The sequence below is a fragment of the Typopeltis vanoorti genome, chromosome 11, assembly GCF_054136105.1.
Source record: "Typopeltis vanoorti isolate ZY-2024b chromosome 11, IOZ_Tvanoo_1.0, whole genome shotgun sequence".
NCBI classification, from domain to species: domain Eukaryota; kingdom Metazoa; phylum Arthropoda; class Arachnida; order Uropygi; family Thelyphonidae; genus Typopeltis; species Typopeltis vanoorti.
Genome location: NC_143559.1, coordinates 63,446,996 through 63,468,561, shown reverse-complemented (window position 1 = coordinate 63,468,561; position 21,566 = coordinate 63,446,996). Strand labels below are relative to the sequence as shown.

At 35.9% G+C, this 21,566-nt stretch overlaps 1 long non-coding RNA gene across 1 annotated transcript in view; it reads left to right on the top strand.

Moving 5' to 3' along the window:
* Positions 1–21,566, top strand: part of LOC150101668 (uncharacterized) — a 105,562-nt gene that overhangs the window by 34,979 nt on the left and 49,017 nt on the right. Inside the window, exon 2 of the long non-coding RNA XR_016549029.1 lies at positions 18,792–18,906. This is a non-coding gene — a long non-coding RNA (uncharacterized LOC150101668). The remainder of the gene's footprint in view (positions 1–18,791; positions 18,907–21,566) is intronic.

Here is a 21,566-nt window from a genome sequence, read left to right as displayed (position 1 = left end):
GATCTGCAATATGAATTGTTGGAACATCCACCCTATTCCCCAGATTTGGCTCCCTTTGACTTCTGTCTCTTCCCGAAACTAAAAATCTTCCTCGCTAGTCAGCATTTTTCTTCGAATTAAGAGGTGATTGCAGCTATAGAGGATATTTTGCAGATCGCACTGAGAACCACTACAGGGGTTCTCAGTACGATCCATTTATTCCATTTATTATGGATTAGATTCCATAAATGGATTAGATTCCATCTAATCCATTTATTCCAGCGATGCTGGAGCAAAACTTGGAATAAATGGATTAGTCTTAAGGGAGATTATGTTGAAAAATAAAAATAATTTTGAAATTATAAATTCGTTTTTTTTATTGTTAGGCCGAGAACTTTTCAGACCACTCACGTATAATAGCATTTCTTTTTCTGATGCAGTTATTACCGGAAGTGGACTTTTTATCAACTAATCATTTCTCATACACTTTTCTCTTCGTACAGGATGCTCCTGTTTTTGAATGCATATGTTGAAATAGATTGACAGTTAAATGATCAATTGGGACACTATATTTCATATGAAACGTTGAGAGAAAGGTTTTACTCAAGTTTTGATTTAAAGGAATGCTTACGATTTAGGATTTCGTATTAAGAAATTTTTAATGTAGAAAAAAAATGTTTATTCTATTTAAATCACTTTCTGTGGAATACATTGCATTATTCTCCACATATATTAATGTCTTTGATATTTTCGAAATATTTTCGAATTTTTACAAGTGTTAGTGTCGGAAAACCAAACCTAAATTAAGTTTCATAGACTGCATTTTTTGAAAATTCCAGGGAGGGGTCCCATCCTCACTGATCAACAGCCTAGAAAATCTTTCTGAACCTACTAAATTACCGAGCCGTTGCCAGCTTGAACGTTTCAGACACCTTAATGGGTTCAATTAGCGGTTGAAACAGTTTCTTTTTAAGTAGAAACTCCTAATCTTGCATTATACCATTCCTTTGGGAACTGATGGAGCAAATTCTTGGCGTGTTTCTGTTTACACACACACACCACCCTGTCGATGGTACCCTGCTCGTGCAGTCTTCACCACTACTACGAGTCTCCGAGGTCTACGAGAGGAAGTCTATAAAAATATGATTCGCGTAAAGAGGCTCAGATAATCCACCCTTACAATATACGATCCCCGCTAGGAGATGCGCGCACACATCCTGTCCAATTCCAACGCATGCAAGGGCTAAAGCTGGAACATGGCACGGTGCCAGCAGCAGCAGCAGCAGAGCGAACCCCCTTTTAACGGTTGTCGTGTCTATTACCGGGCAAGCGCATGACTGTTGCATGCTTCCTTTCATCAGACAGCACGCGCGCTTGGAGTTACTGGACCGAGACTGTGATATTGCAAACAACGGCAGTGAAATCGAACGCTTGCCTTTGGAGTCGCCTTCTACCGACTCTGTGGTCCGTTCGAGTAACGAATACTCTGGGGAGTCGCGTTGATTAAAAGTGCACCGACAGAAGGGGATAATGGAGAGGTAAGATGGAAGGATACACACACACACACACACACACACACCCCGGTTATAAACGGTGCCTTTTTTTTCATTTTTTTTTTTTCATTTACTTATTTGCGAGATGCTTGTAAGTCGACGGGATATGAAGGAAAGAATAACGAGGCAATCGTAGAAACAATAAATCGTCACCACTTTTGAGCAAATATTGAAGAAGACGATTCTGTTCACAGATAATACTAAGAGGGGGTTCCAATTTATGTTTGTTAATTATAGAAATCAATTAAATACAAAGGAAATTCGAAACCACCAGTGATTTTGAATTTATTTCCCCTAGAATAATCAATTACACTTTTTTTTTTTTTTGTAATTTATTTCGATATATACAGAGTGCACCCTTACTCTCCAAAATTGACTTAAACTATTCGGAGAATATATGAACTGTCAAAGGAGATTTTGGCATATTTTATTACACAATCCGTTTAAAAGCTCGTGGAAAATTTCCATTTATTGTTGTTTCGGAATTTATCACGAAGATTCCCTTGGCATAAAGAATTTTATTCATTCTTATTCGGAAAAGTGAAAGCGGGTTTCATTAACAAGAATAACAAAAATGTGTGTGTATGTGTGTGTGTGCCAGAGGAGCTTGTTTAAGTGGTTCGGTGCTGCTCGAATAACATTGGCGTTATTGGTTGGATTTATATGTATATATATATTTTTTTTGGGGGGGGGGGCGTGGTAAAGGAGAAAAAAAAGAAAACTATTGACTTCTTTCTTAAAAAGATGGAGATTGCATTCATCGAGATAGACAATGTGGGAAGGCTTTTCTAAAGATCAGAGTCTAAGGGGAAAGAATAAAGGAAGATGAGAAGTTGGTTTCATAAGTTTTGACTTGAACTGTGCGGGGATTGTGGATGTTAATCCATGAGTGCTCGTGTTCTTACCTGATTAGAGGTGGCAGAGAACGCCCATGAAAATACATGTAACAAACGTAATGCAGAAACAGAGTACCTATGGGAATGTGACTGCAGAGCATCTGTGAGAGAGGGATCATCTGTTAGGCTGATTGCTCTCTCTTTTGTATACGATTGAGAATTAAGAAGGCTTTAGGTACACCTGCACAATTGAGAAACCATTTTTCTAAGATCATTTTAAATGTGTTAGAAATTGGGCAGGAAAGAAGTAATGTTTTGAACGTAAAGAATCTCAAGATTTTTGGAAACTAAGGAGATAAAGAAGGATACATTTACACTGGGATGAGCTAGATGTGAATGCAAACTCAAGAAGAGAAAACAGAGTAAGATGAAGTGAAATATATTTTTTTTTTATATTTCACTTTCTTATCTGGGAATATGACAAGTAATAATAATAATAATCATATATTTCCCCAGGTAGCGAAAAGCTGGTTGATGACCTTCCCTCTTACATTCGAGTGATAGAGAATAATTGAAGAGAAAAAGAAGAAAAAAAGAGAGAGAGAGAGAGAGAGAGAGTAGATAGGATGTTTGCAGTGGAGTGGGGGGAATGAAGATTCTCATTCCAGTTCTCTCCACTTTACCGATCCAGTTTGGATCGGGAAAGCGCAGACAACAATCAGGCCATGGATAAGAGGAATAGAAATATCAGAGATCAACTTAATTAGCTCCCTTGTGGTGCTACAAAAAAAAAAGAGAAAGAGTATGAGAGTCAGGCCGGAGTGTGGTATGTTTGGTCTGGGTGAACGTAACACCCATTGTGAAAGACTGTTGGAATTATCCCATGGTAACAGATTAGTTATTACCAATACCTGCTTCCAGAAACATCCACGACGGACCTATACTTGGACATCTAACATTGATAGGTCAAGGCACCAGATTGATTACATCCTGTCTCTCCAGCGGTGGAAGACAAGCATCTCTGATGTGCATACTTGTCCTGGAGCAGATTGTGGTGCAGACCATCAGCTGGTAAGAGCCAAAGTAAGACTAAGACTCCGAAAACTTCCAGGTCAGGCACATTCCACTAGATTGGATGTTAGAGTAAATCCTAGTGGATTCACAGAAGAAACATCAACTCGGCTGGATGATTTTTTGGAGATCAATGAGGAAATCTCACCAGAAATGCTTTGGGAAGGAGTCAAGATGATGATACAGGATACAGAAAAGGCATATCTCGGTCCAATAGGAAAACCTAGAGACCCATGGATATCAGATTCAACATGGGAACTAATCAAAAGAAGGCGGTTGGAAAAACAAAGAGACACAGGGACCGAAGAATACAAGAGATTACATAGAGAAATCAGAAGAGCCATCAAGCAGGACAAGGAAAAGTTCTATACTAATAAATGTGAAGAAATAGAGTTCCAGATGAGAAGGCACAATTACAAAAGGATGTTTTATTTAGTTCGTGACTTAAAGCACAAGTTTAAGCCTAAATCGAATGTCATCAAAGACAGGAATGGATCATTACTAACAGAAGAGTTGGAAATCAAAAACAGATGGAAAGAATACTGAGGAACTATACAGCAGAGTGGATAAAGAAAACGTGGAGTCCTCCCACCAAGAAAATTTTGATTTGGAACCTCCTCCACTTAGGCATGAAGTAGAAAGAGAAGTTAAGCAGCTCAACAGCGATAAGGCCCCAAGTGCAGATGAAATCCCAGCAGAGTTAATTAAGGCCATAGGGGATGGTGGGATAAGAGTGTTTCATAGATTGATTACAAGGATATGGGAGACAGGATCATGGCCTAGAGACTGGAAGAAGTCAGTTTTCATACCACTACACAAGAAAGGTGATAAGAAGGCATGCAAGAATTATAGAACTATTAGTTTGATATCTCATGCAAACAAAATTTTATTAAAGATCATGCTAAATAGGATTGAGGCCAAGGTTGAGTCAGAGATGCCCGAGGAACAAGCAGGTTTTAGGAAAGGTAGGGGCACCAAAGATCAGATCCTTTGCCTTGGACAGATAATAGAAAAATATAAAGAATTCAGACTCACTCTGGTAATGTGTTTCTTAGACTACTTTAAAGCTTTTGACTGTGTTGAGCATGTGAAACTGTGGGAAGTCATGAAAAGAATGGGTTTTCCTCAACACGCTATCAAGTTGATAGCCAACTTCTACAGGGAGCAAGAAGCCACAGTAAGAACAGGTGTTGGATTAACTGACTGGTTTCAAGTTGGAAAAGGAGTTAGGCAAGGATGTTTACTTTCTCCTTACTTGTTTAGTATATATGCAGAGGACATCATGCGTGAAGCATTGGATGAGCTCAGGACAGGAACTACGATAGGAGGTAGATTGATCAGTAATCTGAGGTACGCTGATGATACAGTACTCCTTTGTAATGACATGGAAGAACTAGGACTAATTCTTGACAAAGTTAACAAGATCAGTAATAACAGAGGACTTCAACTCAATTCTAGCAAGACAAAGATCATGGTTCTCAAAGGAAATACAAACAGAAAAGCTCTTGAGAAACAAGTGTATCTTAATGGAGAAAGAATTGAGGAAGTCAGCAAGTTTGAGTACCTGGGATCCATTATTAATGTGAAGAATTGCTTTTCAGAAGACGTCAGAAAAAGATTAGGAATGGCTAAAACAACAGTCAGAGACCTGTCTAAAATCTGGAAGGATCGATCCATCTCCATGGAAACAAAGTTTAGGATTTTAGATGCAGTTGTTTTTCCAACAGCGACTTATGGATGCGAGACTTGGAACCTAAAGAAGTCATATAAGAAACGGATATCTGCTTTTGAGATGTGGTGTTACAGAAGGCTGTTGAGGATATTATACTGAAAGGCGTACAAATGAATGGGTGTTAGAAAAGATTAGTAGAACTTTAAGGCTCCTTAAGGATATTGACAGAAGAAAGTTAAAATATTTTGGACACATAGAAAGGATGGAAGGAGGACTTCTCAGAACAGTAATAGAAGGTGAAGTTCCTGGAAAAATAGGCAGGGGTAGACCATCAATGAGATGGATGGATGGCGTGTGTGGAGTGACTGATCTTCAGAGAGTTGAGGATGCCAGAAAAGCAAACAAGAGGACTACATGACGAGGCCTGGCGTGGAACATCATCGAGCATCGGAGTGACCATACGGCATCTGTAGATGCCCAGTGAACATAGAGAGAGAGTGGTGCTACACAGTACGATGCTGATATTGGTTGAGTTGAGATCGATTGTTGAAAAGGAAACGTGGATAAGGTTATGTCGGAGGTGGCTAAGAGGAAAGCAAACATCTGCAGTGTAACTGGAGGGTCTGCTTATTAGGAAAATATCCAGAATAATGGTAGAATGGTGAGAGGTTTTTCTAGTATTCTGGTCTATCAAGTTAGAGAAGGAGAATCCTTTTGAGTTATGAACATTAAAATCTCCTAGGAAGATAATCTGATAGTTTGGATAATTAGACTATATGAAATCAACTTTCTGGTCGGATTTAGACTCTCATACTTTGTGGTTTCGAATCCCCTCTAGGATGGGAAGAACATTTAGAAGAGTTTTTCAACCGGCTGTTTACTTTCAACTGAGGCAAGTTAGCCGATCTCATTCGGATGGAGAATATTTTCATCCATAAAACAGGCAGACGCCAGAAGATACACAGTTAACAGATAGAGTACACTGGTCTCGTGGTCTTAGTTGCTTGGACTGTAATTTTAGATAACGAACAAACCGGAAGGGCTTTTACATCTAGCAAAAAGAGAAACCGAGCATGCACTGACCTCATAACTTTAGCATGAAACTGGCTAACTCATCTTCAGTTGAAACGCCCTTCTCACAGTTCCATGCGTTCTAGATGGGATTCAGATCCAGGTAAGTAATCTCCCTGTCTTTCCAACCGAAGATCAAAATCTCGCCGTGTTTCTCGGGACCACACTGTGCAACAATAGCTCACTTATTATAGCAATTAAAATAATGTTTATATATCTATGGTTCTTCAAACTCCACTCATCATTCATCTTAATATCATTTTTTAAATTTATTTATCGCGATTTTTCTTACCTCACCCTGACTTACACCTGAATAAAAATGTATAGTATTATACTTTGCAACAATCTTTTTTTTTTTTCATTATTTTAATTTCCCTTGGTACTCGGGCCTCGCATTTCATAGCTAGTAGGGTGCTGTACATGTTAAATCAGTTTTTTGATACCGACTCTCTGCATTGTCTATTATAATGATTAGAGTACACCCTCTGTCTAAAAAGAAACCGAACTTTTCGAAAATAGAAGAAACTAGTGGCGCCACCTGTTGTTGTTTTTTTTTTGTTGTCGAAAGCGGCAACCTTCATTAGTGTTGTGTCAACTGTTTATGACATTTGTTTCATTAGAAGCCGAGTTATAGTGCCAAGAGTGACAGTGTGTTTTGACGAACGGTCGTAAAATGAGTTTCAAACAGAGAGCTGCGATTGACTTTTGTGTTAAACTTGGTAAAAGTTTTACGGAAATGCATCAAATGCTTCAAAAAGCATACGGTGATGAATGTTTATCCCGTACTCAAGTTTACGACTGGTTTAAGCGATTTCAAAGTGGTCGTGAGACGCTTGAGGACGACGAAAAGCCGGGTCGTCCAAAAACTGGACTGAGTGAAGTTAACATCTAGAAAGTGCGTGATTTCTTCAAAGAAAAACGGAAATCGTCCGTGGGATTGATTGAAGATGAATTGGGGATTCAAAATCAACTGTGCACAACATTTCGACCGAGAGTCTGGGTCTTCGTAAATTGAATTCGCGATTTGTTCCCCACAGGTTGACCGACGACCAAAAAATGTATCGAATTGAACACTGCAAGGACTTCATTAAAACCGCTCCTAAAGACTTAGACTTCCTTGAAACGATCGTTACTGGTGACGAAACGTGTTTTGAGTATGAGCCCAAAACAAAGCGCCAGAGTGCTGAGTGGAGACCACCAGAAGAGGGCATCCGAAAAAAAGTCGCTTGGAGAAGTCAAAAAGTAAAGACAATGCTGATTTGTTTCTACGATTCCAAAGGCATTATCCACAAAGAATTCGTTCCGCCTAGCCAAACAGCCAATGGTGAGTTTTATCTCGAAGTTTTGAAGAGATTGATAGCGAGAATTCGTCGCGTACGGCATGAATATCGTAATGCAGGCAGCTGGTCACCTTTGCACGATAATGCACCATCTCATGATTCGAACATTGTGAGACAGTTTTTGAGCAAAAACCAAGTTTGTGTGTTGAATCACACAAACTTGGTTTCACACAAACTCGCAGTATTCACCTGATTTAGCGCCCTGTGGCTTCTTTCCCCCCACCCGACTTCATTTACCGATGAAAGGAAAGGGATACGACACCATTGAAAACATTCAAGCGGCAGTAACCACGACCCTCAACAGTGTCCCAAAAACCGATATAAAAAATTCATTTAACAAATTAATTGACCCCGCCGACTGTATCGAAGCTGAGGGAGAGTATATTGATTGAAATAAATGATTTGAATAATTATTGGCCTGTGTTTTATTTTCTACAAAAGTTCGGTTTCTTTTTGGACAGAGACTGTATATCCACGTACGTTTTCGGAGGTGTCCTGAAACTTTTCATATTTGCGAATTAAAAACTTTAAACAACTTCCAATTTCTGATTTATAATGCAAAAGTTGTAAAAATATTGTTCGTATGAATTTATATTGTTTCATTGTTTTTGACTTTATATGTATTCATTAACGTATATAACTTAAGGGCCCTTGTTATTGAATATCTTTATAAATGATTTACGTCTGAACACTGATTAATCATTTAGAATTGATGAACATGTCAGTATTTTTGCTATATTTATACATATTTATACGAGTGGATGTAAGGAAACAAAAGTAGTGATTACTCAGTTTTGTTTTGTTTTATTATTCGTGAGTTGTTTCAGATTTTTTTTTTTTTTTTCATAAGCATACAACCGATCTCAGCCATATTTGGTAGTAGCTACATGCGCTGTCAAGGTATGAAATATTAATTTGGATAATGCGTCAAGTTCATGCTATTGTTGTCCTAAATGGACTTAAGTGTCCCCTGGTGGAGAAATTTAAACAATAGTTATTAGCAAGTGTAAAATATTCCTTCTGAAAGTGAGAAGATGTGGATTTTGAGTGTTTTTAACTTTTGATAACTCAAATATATAAAGATGAAGTTGGATGGATCTGCATAATGTTGTATTTCAGGATGGCTTGAGAATGATAATCCAGAACAGGTTTCGTCTATGGTAGATCACATGGCAGATCTGGAACTTTTTTTTGAATCAGTCAAATGCAGTGCTCTTCTTCATAGCATTCGGACCACTTTTCGCTTCACAGATTTTTGGGACCACTTCGATTAACTACAGTATGTTCTGGATTAAAAAAAAAAAGGCGTTTACTGTGCTATATCTGTCTATATAATAAAAAGAAAGTTTCGTCTGACACAATAGGATATGACGCAATATTTCCACGACAGCACACTGTTACGTAATAATAATCTTTTAATCTGGAAAAATGAATATTTTACCACGAAGGAAGTGCATATGTTTTTATGAAACTGTGGGTTTCTGTACGGTTTCTGACAAGAACGATTCGTGGTCAGTGAGCCCGAATGAAAAGCAGGAATTCGGTCAACTGGATTGTGTTCTCTTGGACAGTGCAGTACAAGACAACGTAAATCCGAAAAATCGTTCAAATTTTAGTTATCTTTTTTTTTTATGTGATTCCCATCCACGAAAGATTGTACCGAGTGGTGTGTTGGAGCCGGCTCGAACTGGCTCACGCGAGCCGTTTGTTAAATTTTCAAGAATTTTGAAAGCTGTTTGTTAAATCGACAATGGCTGTAAATTGTAGAGTAGGACGGGCTCCAGTCCACGGTGGCCAGCTGCATTTGGGCGCTAAGCTTATATATGGCCACATGAAAAATCTAGCCGAGATGTGGCAGCCTGTGTAGGGATTTTCTTCACTTGTAGTTTCACAGGAATATTATTTTCAACAAATGTCTGCTTAATTTTGTCTGGGCCGCTTCTTCTTCTTAAGGTAATGACATTCCCATTAAAGATTTTCTAGAATTGTTATTATTAGCCTAATAAGTTCATTACCCTAAGAAGGTTTATTTTCATTTATTTTTTATATAGTTCGAAAACGGTCTAAAGAAACATAGAACTTTTATGTTTCACTGGTTCACTTTTATGTTTCACCCGTTCACTGGATACATCGGGTATCCAGTGAAAGGGTCAGTAATCTCACACTCGTGATAAAACTCATCTCTCATTTAAAGACAATCTCTTACATCCATGGAAACAGCGCAATTCGACCATCCGCAGCCAGTTGGTTGGAGATCGGATACGTTAAACAATCGGCCAACCAAGCCGGATAGTACCATCACTTATAGGCGTCTGAGGGCAAACATCAGATTTTTATTTTATTTTTACAATCTGAACCATGAAAAGTTGTAAATCTAGCATCATGAAGATAATCCGGAAACCTTCTTCTAGATCAGGGTCGAATCCACAAAAGATTTGAGAAAAAGGACAGAGACCAATTTTTGCCGCCTCTATCATAATGTTTCGAAAATTTAATTTATATTTTTTTAAAAGCACGAATTGTTTGTACTTCGGGCAAAAAAAAATGTGTAAGAAATAAAATAAAATTTTATTTTATGTCAAAAATGCAAAAGTACGCATATATTTTCTGGAAAAAATATATTTAAAACAAGTCTCTTCAGAATTTTACTCTGAAGGCTTCTGCTCAGCAGATGAATCTCTGATTGGATCATAGTATATGTTATATTCTGTTTCATTTTCGATTGCAAAGATTACTAGAATCCATAAGTGTTTGACTCATCTTAGATCATAAATAATTTTTGATGAGTTACATTTTGCTCAAACTTCCCTCCATTCATTTCCATAATTCTGTAACACTTCCCTTTTTTATTATTAATATTAGAGGTACTGCGTGAATGCTTAAATTCATACTGTTCAGTTAGTCTCCCAGAATATTTACAAAATAGACAATAAAAATAAAGCAAAAGTTCTAGATGACCACGCTTACACCTATCTCTGTCAGAAATTTCCAAAATGTCACTGTCTTATAACAAAAACCATTTTGAAACTCTTTATTTCATAATAAGTTATTTTGATATAGAAACTTCAAGGAAAAATCTTAGACCGTATTGATTGAGAGAAGCCAAATTTTAAATTTATTTTTAGAGATAGCGTACAACTAAACTGAAAAAGCAGGTAAAGTTCAGCTTCGTACAGTATATAACAGTTATTGTCGTGCTGCAGATTATTATTTTTGGTTTTGTTCACAATTGACACATAATTTTGATTCTTGTTTCGTTTTCGCCAGATATTAAGTTGCGGTCCTGAACGAGTGTCCCAGTTTGTTCTCCTCCTCCTCCTCCTCCTCCCCCACCCCAGATCCATCTTGCTCTAGATACAAGTCTTTGTTAAGTCATTTGAGACATTTACTAGCACAATAGTTTCTGTCTGTCTGTCATGCTAGAAGACATATCTGTCACCTAAATACTTCATAATCATCTATGTCTTCAGTTCGAAACCATAGCCAAACGGAGATTTTTTCACTTGGATACAACTTAATGAGTTAACCATACTTTATCTTTCTAATATAGGACGATTACAAGTATGTGCACAGTGCTCAGTCACAAAATCGTTGGTCACCACCATATCTGAACGCTAAAAAATATATTCCGAAGTTATTCTTGTTAAAGATGACGAGATTTTAAAGAGGGAATTAACAAAGTCGGTGGAAAAGAACGTGATGAAATAAAAGCCGGTATAGTATAAATTTGTAGTGGATAGCTCTTAATATTGGAGGTTTTCATTTCGATTAGCGAATGGACAATGCTTGTGTTTGGTTAGAAGAATTATTTCTAGAATGGAATTTCTAGAATGATTGAGAATCAGAACATAAAAACAAGCAAATCATAGATTTTATGAAATGTATGATACTGTGCGAACGTGTGTGTGTGTGTTAAGTTGAAAAATCAGTACCATTACTACTTCTACCATTACGACCTTTTTTTGGGGGGGGGGGGTAGTCTCGAGTTTGTTATTATAACTAACTTTGATATTATTGGAATTTTTCTCAGTTGCTGCTATTTGACAATTTTATAAAAATTTAGTTTCATGTATATTGTGATTTCATAAATAAATAGGCAGTGCAATTCACATTATTGGTTGTTATTATTCGAAGTACACGAGACAAAAACTAAAACAAAAAAAATGATATGAACTGCCTTTGATATCACTTGGGGGAATTTCAGGTCTAGTACATCTCATTGAGAAAAAACAGACAGATGGATTAGACTAGCACCTTAAGCGGGATGCTAATCATATAAAAAAATTTCACTTCTCGTTACAATGATGAGAAGGGGGTTGGTGTTTGCGTGCATGTATTTTCTTCGTCTATCGGTAACTCGATGCATTTTTCTATTCAGCCAATGATCTGACTATCTATGGCCCACTGTTACCACTTTATCGTGACATCAGATAGACTCCTTCTCTGTCTCAGAACCGGAAGTGGTGATGGATAGCTTCCGGCTTTTAGTCACACAGCTATATCGTAATTTGGTATCTTAGTCTATATCTTACACGACTTTTCTCCCTCCATCCCCTTAACTGTCTTCTAGTAGTTTTATAAAACAGCATGAGTTGATACAACCAGTGATTGTAAACGAATAGCTTCATTTCCAGGTGTACTCCTTTACGTCAGTAATATTTATTAGCTAACACCTGAGGACTTCTAATCTGTCTGATAGCCCTTTGTTATTTTATAACAGTACTTACAAGCAAGGTTTTAGTCCACTAATTGTGCATATACTAGTCTATGCTAAATGTTAAAGAGCTTGATATTTAAAAAACAAAATATATATATAACAGACACGATGCCTTAACCTTTGTCTTTACAAAACAATATTGAAACGAAGCGACAAATTTTTTGTGGGAAATTTTAACCACCAAGTTTTCAATAAAATCCATCCAGCTGGTGTCCTGAAGTAACTTGCTTACGGATGGACAGACAGATCCCTTCTATAGGTATGAAGCGCATCTGAAATTGGTAGACATCTTATGTATACATTGTGACTTTGAATGAACTTCGGATTTTGATAAAATTACCATCATCTGATAGAGTTCGTTCAATAACGTAATTTGTAATTTGTTGGTTATCGTGACATTTCTCGTGAAAACAAACAGGAATAGTAACAGTTGAGCATTCACACGATCTTAGACGGATTGAGAAAGAATTTTTTGTTATGCAAACGATTTTTTTGCCATCCTACTAAACTAACAAACTGGCAGATGAACACCGAAATTGATAATCATGATACATGACCTGATGTCCTTAACTGCTTTACATAAATTCTAAACAAACTGAGACTAGCAGAGACTGGATTTGGGAAGAGAAGGAGGAGGAGGAGGAGGAGAAGGAGTCTTAAAACTAAACAGAAGAGTTTTGTTGTGATTAATCAATTTAATGGAAAAAAGTCGGATTCCAGAAGTTTTTGCAAAGATATCGGAGGATTACAACTAATTGCCCGGATGGAAAAACGATCACTGCCTGAAAAAGATTTCCAACCCTAAAGCATAGAACTTCCCCTTTTGGCAAAACTGTGTCTATCCCCCCCCCCCCTTACAAAATACACTCACTTGCTTGACTTAAACTGGCTTCATGACATTAGTTGTCTCATTTGTTGCTCTTTGATTGAAAAGCCCTAGGTCGAATCGCGTATAGGACTTGGAAAAACTTTTATAAGTGTTATTTGCATCTGAAGATGTCAGTTCAGGTCTCATACGGTGGCGAAGGATTTCCCTTCTGGAAACCGAGTTTTGCATTCTGTAAAACAGGCAAATCACTCAGAAGAACACGCTGAATCACTCAGAAGAACACGCTTTTTTAACATACATAATATATTGGCCTCGATAATCTTTAGTTGCTTTGGCCGTAATTTCAAATAACCACAACCTCGTCTGTCATTATCATCAAGCCTCATATCCAAAATGTAGTTTGGGAATTTATTTGATTTAAGCTGATGAAAAATTTATTGGGTTTATTACGAGCTATTGTCATTTTGAGATTTCTTACGCAACTTTTTTTTTTGTTAATTCAGTAAATAAAAATGAAAATAAATAAAAATACAAAGCTATTATGTCTTCATCACTGATGATAGATATTGGTCGACATGAATCCCTTCTTCTATAAACTGCCGATAATTGATACTTTCATTCCATCTGTAACCGATATGAATGTTATTGCAAGCGGATCTTCAGGCACTAAATATAAAGGAGTCTCTTTACAAAAATTTTTAAAATATCGCTGATTAAAAAAAAAAGGAAATCTGATTAAAATCATTGCAAAACGCATCGATAGAGAAAACATTAATAAAAAATGCACCAGAAGGCTTTTGTCTTCGTACTGTTAACAATTTGATCAATTTAACGGAAATAATTTTATTGAAAATAAAAGTTTAAAAAAATCTAGAGTTAAGCATCTGTCCACATGCTGTTTATTCCATTACTTACATATTGTAGTTATGTGTTAGGAATGCTCATGATATTCCCAAGGAGACGTGATGTGGATGATTTTCCTGTCCCTCCATTAGCCGTTTTTGTTAAAATGTTTTCAATAATGCCTGAGACTAGTTATCTCGCTTCTTTTGTAAAAAGGACCAGAAAAAGTTCTCTGTACTTGAAGAACAAATTATTTTCACTTTTTTACATTTTTTTGTTAAATGTGAATCCATCCCATGGAACTAATGTTTCATGGGATGGATTAAAAGTCACATAATCCGAAAATCCTATTCCAAAGACTAAACGTGGAAATTTATCAAAGCTACTTTAGGCCACCAATAAGCAGAATAGTAGTCTTTCACTGGATCATGAAATTCATCTAATACCTGAAAATATTTACCAACGGCTATACTCAGTCACTTTTTACCCATAGACAATTAGTTGGAAAGTGGAAGCGCGATCAAGTCGGCTAACCAGGCAGGCAAGCTGTAGGCTAAAGTTTTGCATATTCCTACAAACTTGACATCATCTCTTTAATTTTTCAGAAATTAGATGTCTCAAAGCCGTAAAGATCACTTGTTCCATGTTGTAGCTTATTTGAATGCTGCCTCAATCACACTGTTATAAAGATCCCTGAAGATTAATGCGCTGATGAGAAGGGGATGAGTATGATGTCATTTTGAAAATAATTACTTAAAATATAGTCAGATGCACTTTTAATAGCCCTAATAGGGAATGTTGGTTAGTGATTCTGGTGAGGGCTGTAGTGATAAATTACTACACAGAATAGATATTGAGCTCATGCTACTTTCACTCCCCAATTTCCTTCCTGTCTTATAGTGAGTGCCAGTTTATGTAAATTCAGAGGCTTTTTTTTTTCCTGGCCATGATTAGACAGGACACAAGATTTCAAATTCGAAAACAAATCGACATCGATTGAGAGGGGGGGGGGATTAGACTAATTGTTTTTAATGTTGGACACACACACAGTTCACTCATTCACAAATAATCATAATTTTCAATAAGAAAAACATGGAGGAACACTAAAAATGTTATACAAAATTCGTCGAAATCTTTGCAAATCTCATAGGATCACATTGGTAGCTACTTTGGCCATTAGTTCTTCTCTGGATAATATCAAAATTTAGTGTGGGTTTTCTTTCGTGGAATAGCTTGTTAGTTGGCACTATACATTTATATGGTTGATGGAATAGATTTTTATTTCATTCCAGTCTTTCTCATGTCCTTTATGCGACACTTGGTTTTCTAGAAAGTGTCCCAAGGTGTTTTAGTATGATAACAATCCACACTATCACCACTAGTCTGAAAGAAAATCGAAGGTTTCTTTTTCATTATGCTCATGTTTACAGAAGATGAAAGAAAAAGAAAAAAGAAATCTTTTCAACATAAGCGTAGTGATGGCAACTATCATATGCCACAGAAAGCCCTATCTCAATCGGTAAATACTATATCCTTTGAGCGGAAAGACCTGGATTCGAATCTCATCTAGAAGATGGATAGAATACACACACAGAATAGGCCACAGAATACACACAGTCTGACAGACATAACAGACTATGCAGACAGGATTAAAAGCCCTTTATAGTATTAAACAGGTTTCTATAAAGCCAAGTTACTGAGCCGTGAATTCAAGTTATGGCCAAAGTTGCGACCGCGTAAGAATCTTGAAATCATTGCGATTATCACGTGACACATGCCATTTAATATTGCTATCCTATTTTTTGACAGAAGCTGCTGAGTGCCTATTTTGCAAAATAAAATCTGAGTAACCGAGTGGGTGGTGTCTCCATTCTATGAGTTCGAATTCTGTTGTAAATGGATGAATGTGAAGGCCTTTCGTTGGTAGATGATTGTCATCACCTACTGTAATGCCACAATCCTCCTTATTAGATGTCTGACATCGCTTGTGAAAGTGTATCCTTATAAACTTTGTTGAGAAAAAGAAAAAAAAAAGTTCTTTATATTGAATTTTCAAATTACACTCGTAACGTTTTTTAATTTTCATATAGAACTTGTAAAATACGAGTCTTGAAATTTGTAAATTGTTTATTTTAATAAATAATAATTAATTTATCTCTATTTTATAATCACTAAAGTAGGATAGTCTTGTATCAATTATTGTGATTAATAAAGTAAATCTGCATGCGTCCGAGTAAAAAATATCTAGCTGTGATACTAAATAATGAATCCAAGAACTTCTCTTGTTTTATTTATTCATTATTATTATTTTTTTGAGAATTTAAATTTAAATGCAAACTCATTCCCTGAAGCCGCTTAACGGTAAACATGGCATTTCAAAAGACCTTCAGTCGAAGTTAAAATAAAAATTAAGATTGAAAAAACTCATGAAAAGTGTAAAATCAAACTAATGTAATGTCGAAATTATAGAGTCGCCTATCCAAAGTATGACTTGGGATATTCATTTTTTTTTTCTCTGAGTATTTCACAGACCTCAACGATCACAGCCTCATTTTTTGGTAACGATTGCAAATTCCACTCTCGTGGTTAGATATTTCATTAACATTTGATAAACGATGACATACACCTTGGTCCACAATGAACTGGATAGGCTAGTTTCTCCTTTAACACGATCTGTAGTGTTCCAATAGGAATTGCGTGCTTTCTGGTCTAACTTTAGCATCCAATTTCCTCAAACTATCGTTGCATCATTCGCGGTATCACGTGGATCATTACCATATTGATGCTCCATTGGATCATAGAACTGCTACAACAAAGGACACACAGTTTTCCAGAATGCCAATATCGTTTTTTTTTTCATTCTTCTTCGCTGCTAAAGCCAGGAGACTTGTAATAAATAGCATAAATTCAGATGAGCTATTGAAACTTATTGCCTATGAGTTAAATTTTGCTTTGTAAAAAGACTGGATTTCGTAAAGTAACAGGGTTACTTTACAACATCCTGTGTCTGTACGGAGTTCTTGAATTATGGATAGACCACATGAAGTAAGTTCACCAGTTCTGACAAGAAAGGGTAACTGATTATAGCTAAGATTTGTCCAAATCATGGAAACTCTCGTTTTTAACCACACACACACACACACACACACACACACACACACACACACACACACACACACACACACACACACACACACACACACACACACACACACACACACACACACACACACACACACAAAGTTTCTGCTTTGTCAGATATAATACATTCAATTCAGTTAGCACCATACACTAAACAGTTACAACCTCCCACCTCCGTACATCTTCATGAATCTTTATTCAATTTATGGCAGGAGAATCTCAATCATTTTGGAACATGAAATGTCGCATATCTTCGACGTATAATAATTTATTTCATTTATACATTTAACCATTATTGTTTTATTAAAATACGTACTAGTCGCTTTAACAAAAAAAGGGCTCTTTTTAGTTTAAGATTCTTCATAAGTTTAAAAATTAAACTGGTTGCTAGGTAACGATAACTTTGACATTTCAGTAGCAATAATTCAAGTTTAAATTATTTCCTATAATTGCAACTTCTCGTCAAGTTCCTGCATTATCAGAGTTTACCTTTATAGTATTGGTTAAGTCAGTAGTGTTGCGAGGCAACCGCTGTATTTTATTTTGTTATTATTATTTTTTTCCTTTGTAAAGATATTACTATGAATAAACATAATACGTTTCTTCGAAAAAATGAAGGCTCTCTGCCAAGGTAATATGAAATATTACCAAGTAATATTCCTATAATAAGTACGCTCAGATACTATTGACTAACATGCAGTCAAGCAACGCACCTGGCCTCTGTCATTGAACTCACTGGAACTTCCTCATAGCTATTCCCTCCGCACAACGAACGACTACAAAAGCACAATCTTTTCGGCAAACTACACCTCACAAGGAACACACTAGCACACATCGAAAACATGCCGTTCTTGACGGCACTACAATCAACATTACCTTTTTTTCTTTCTTTCTTTCTTTTTTTTTTTTTTTGAGTGCGGGAAAGAGTGTAAGTTAACTTCAAGTCACCGAAAAATCATTGAAAAAAAAAAAAAAAAAAAGAACACCAAATGACAGTTAATTGAATGAAACTCGATTTAATCTAATTTTATTTATTCGCCTAACGAGAGTTCATGTGTGGGTAATATGACTTTCTGATGTGAGACTGTTGTGGTACTAAATGGAAGTAATCTTCAGGCTTCTGTCTGGTCTCTGATGAGAATCAACAGTTCGAAAAACGTGGACTCTGCCTAGGATCCCATATATTCGTCTTTTATTAATGCTTAAAAGTTTCACTGGCCTCACAACTGTTTCGAACTGTTGATTCTCATCAGAGACCAGACAGAAGCCTGAAGATTACTTCCAATCCAAGTTTCAATCTCATTTGGCTTTAACATCAACGGATTAATAATATCCTTATAATCTATAATTATACATAAGTTTTAATTTAGCTATCTTACAATCACGACTGTCTGATGCTGTCTTAAATTTACATAAAGTCACCTCTTATGTAACTGTTGTCGAAGGGCATTTTTAACATTAAAAATGCACTTCGTATATTTGTTTTAACTTTTCTTCACTATCTTTTTTTTATGTTTTCTAGAATCAAGTCTGGTTCAGCCTGCTTGCAGCAAATTTCTAAAATATATTTTATATGTCTTGAACTAACTTATAAGGTTCAATTAAATCTACTCCCGTCCCCTGTTAGATAAGCTTATCTAATTATAACCGACCAACCGATTTTCATAACTATAATACAGTCCCTCTACGCACTTATGAAAATTCTTTGCATCCCTTAAAAACTCTTTTTTTTTTATTAGGTCATTATGATGATTATGCCTAGCATTTACCTATGCAATGAAATTTCGCACAAGAAAATAAAAAAGAACAAAATAGGAATTCTTAACTCAGTTTTCAGTTCATGTGATTTGACAGGTAAGTCATTCTTGTGGTGGTTTTCGGAATTACAGCAACTAATACTATGAGGCTAGTGTATAATATGTTCATTTCCGTGTGTTATTCTAGAAGGCCGGTTTCCCTTTATTACGTGATATGAAAAATTCGAGTTTCGTAGAGGAAAAAACCTTAACATCCCCACATAAGACTGAATAATTCACCTTCAGATTAAAAAAAAAACCAATTATACACATTATTGTCTTAGACAGGATTTAAATCCTGGTCTTTCCAATCAAGGACATCGTCGATACTAACTAAACTCCAAGTCAGGAATCTGTAATACGTAAGGTGTTTTCAAATTAAGTTGATTAAATTCTCTTTGTTTTTCGATGAAGATATTTCATTTTTTTGTTGCATTGTTATTGTCTATAATTAGGACAAAGCAACTAAGGGGGCTAGTGTATTTATATCTGTTAATTATGAACATTTTCTGACCGGCTTTGTTTTTATATTGGTTCCCACTTTGCGTGGTGATAAATTTTGTTGCGTGATAACAGCAGCTGTCGATATAAGAAAAATATCGTCAATATAAAAGAATGTATCACCTATTTCGCTATGAATTGAGGTTCGCATTATATAACAGAGCCAAATGATTCTTAAAAGCTTGGAACGCCAAGTCTTAGGCAATGTCACGGATGCTTGCGAAGATGTTAAAATAACATTTCGCAAGATAATAATTGATTCGATGCATTACCAAAATAAATTCATCGAAAATTATCGGCGAATTTTTTTCTCTATAAACGGATTTTTGAGTATCTGCTTGGAACCATAATTGTCCATCCTTGATTTCCACAGTAAGACAGTCAATTACCAGTTATCCAAAAGCTTGACTCTAAGACTTATGTATTCCTTGAAAAATTGCATGAAAATCATTTCAAACTTTCTGGTATTACCAATTTTCATTAATGACACTCACTGTAAACGAAGGACAGGAAATCAAACCTCCCTCGTATACATGAGCCTCCTTAGCTCATTTAGTATCGATGATGTCCTTTTATTAAAAAAGATTTCAGTTTTAATGCCTTCTAGGACGCGAAGTACTCTTTACAATGGCTTTTCAGGGGTGAGATTACCAGCCTCATATAAGAAGAGGCAAACTGCCAAATGAACACACGCAACAGACATAATACTCTGCCTCATAGCCTTAGCAGTTTCGGCAGTAATCCCAACAGCCACAGCTTCTCGCCTTGATTCAAAACAAGCGTGCATTATTTATTTATTTATTATTTAGTTTTAATTATTTGATTTAGTTTTATTTATTTATTATTAATATTATTACTTTTTTTGCTTTAAATAGTTTTCTCTATCCTGTATGTTGAATATCAATACAAAATATTCGATAACATAATTTTTTTTTCTTATCTGACATTCAGCATAATTTGTGATGACATGACTTGACTTATTGCTCTTTACACCTATAAGGTGCATGAGGCGACGAGTTTAGCATGCCATCCTCTTCGGTCCAGTGCTGCTTCTCTTGCTTTCCCCCAGCTCGACCATCCTAGTTTGTTTCGTTCTTTGATTACCATCCGGCGCCATGTCATTTTAAGTCTTCCCCTCTTCCTTTTACCATCAGACGTCCATGTCAATGCTATTCTTGTGTGTTCTGATGTTGGCATTCTCAATACATGGCCTATCCATGTCCATCTGTGTTTCTTTAACTCTATTGTAATGGGTTTGTTTTTGTTGTAAATTTCAATATTTGAGATTTTATTTGGGCAGTAAATTTTGAGAATTCTGCGAAGACATTTTGTTTGGAAGGCATCTGTTTTATTTTGTTGTTTGGTTAATTTCCATGATTCACTTCCATAAAGTAATACAGATTTAACAGTTGAGTTAAAAATTTGTATCTTTAAGTTTGTTTTTATATTGGATGATTTACAAATGTTCTGTAAAGTTTTAAATTCGTAGCAAGATTTTTTTATTCTTATTGCAATGTCTTCGTTGGTACCACCTTCCGTGTTGACAGTTGCTCCGAGGTAATTATTTTTCACTTCTTTATCAATTTTTTGTCACTTCTACTTGATTTCCATTTATAAAGATTGGGTCATTCTTTTTACTGTCGATTTTTAATATTTTGGTTTTCTTCTCATTGATGTGTAAGCCTATTTGTTTAGCAGTTTCCTCTAACTTTGCTGTCTTAATTTTCATGGCTTCAAATCTAGATGATAGTAGTATAATGTCGTCAGCATAGTCCAAATCTTCTAATGTGGTGTCAATGTTCCATTTTATTCCAGTTTTCAGGTTTTTCAGGGTATGCCGCATTATCCAATCAATGACAATGATGAAAAGTGTTCCAGACATGACACAACTTTGCTTAACACCACCTTTGATGTAAAATCTTTCGGAAGCTGTTCCATTTAATAGAATTTGTCCTTTACTTCCATCATACAAATCTTTTATAATACTGTATTTATTATTTTCTCAGAAAATCCATAAATTATCAGGATTTTCCATAGACATTTTCTGTCTATGCTGTCGAAAGCTTTGCCAAAATCAATAAAACTGAGATACATAGTTGAATTTAGTTCAACATTCTGTTCAATTATGTTTCTAAGAATAAAAATTTGATTCATTGTGCTTCTTCCATTTCTAAAGCCTTCTTGTTCTATTCTCATAATTTTCTCAATCCTACTTTT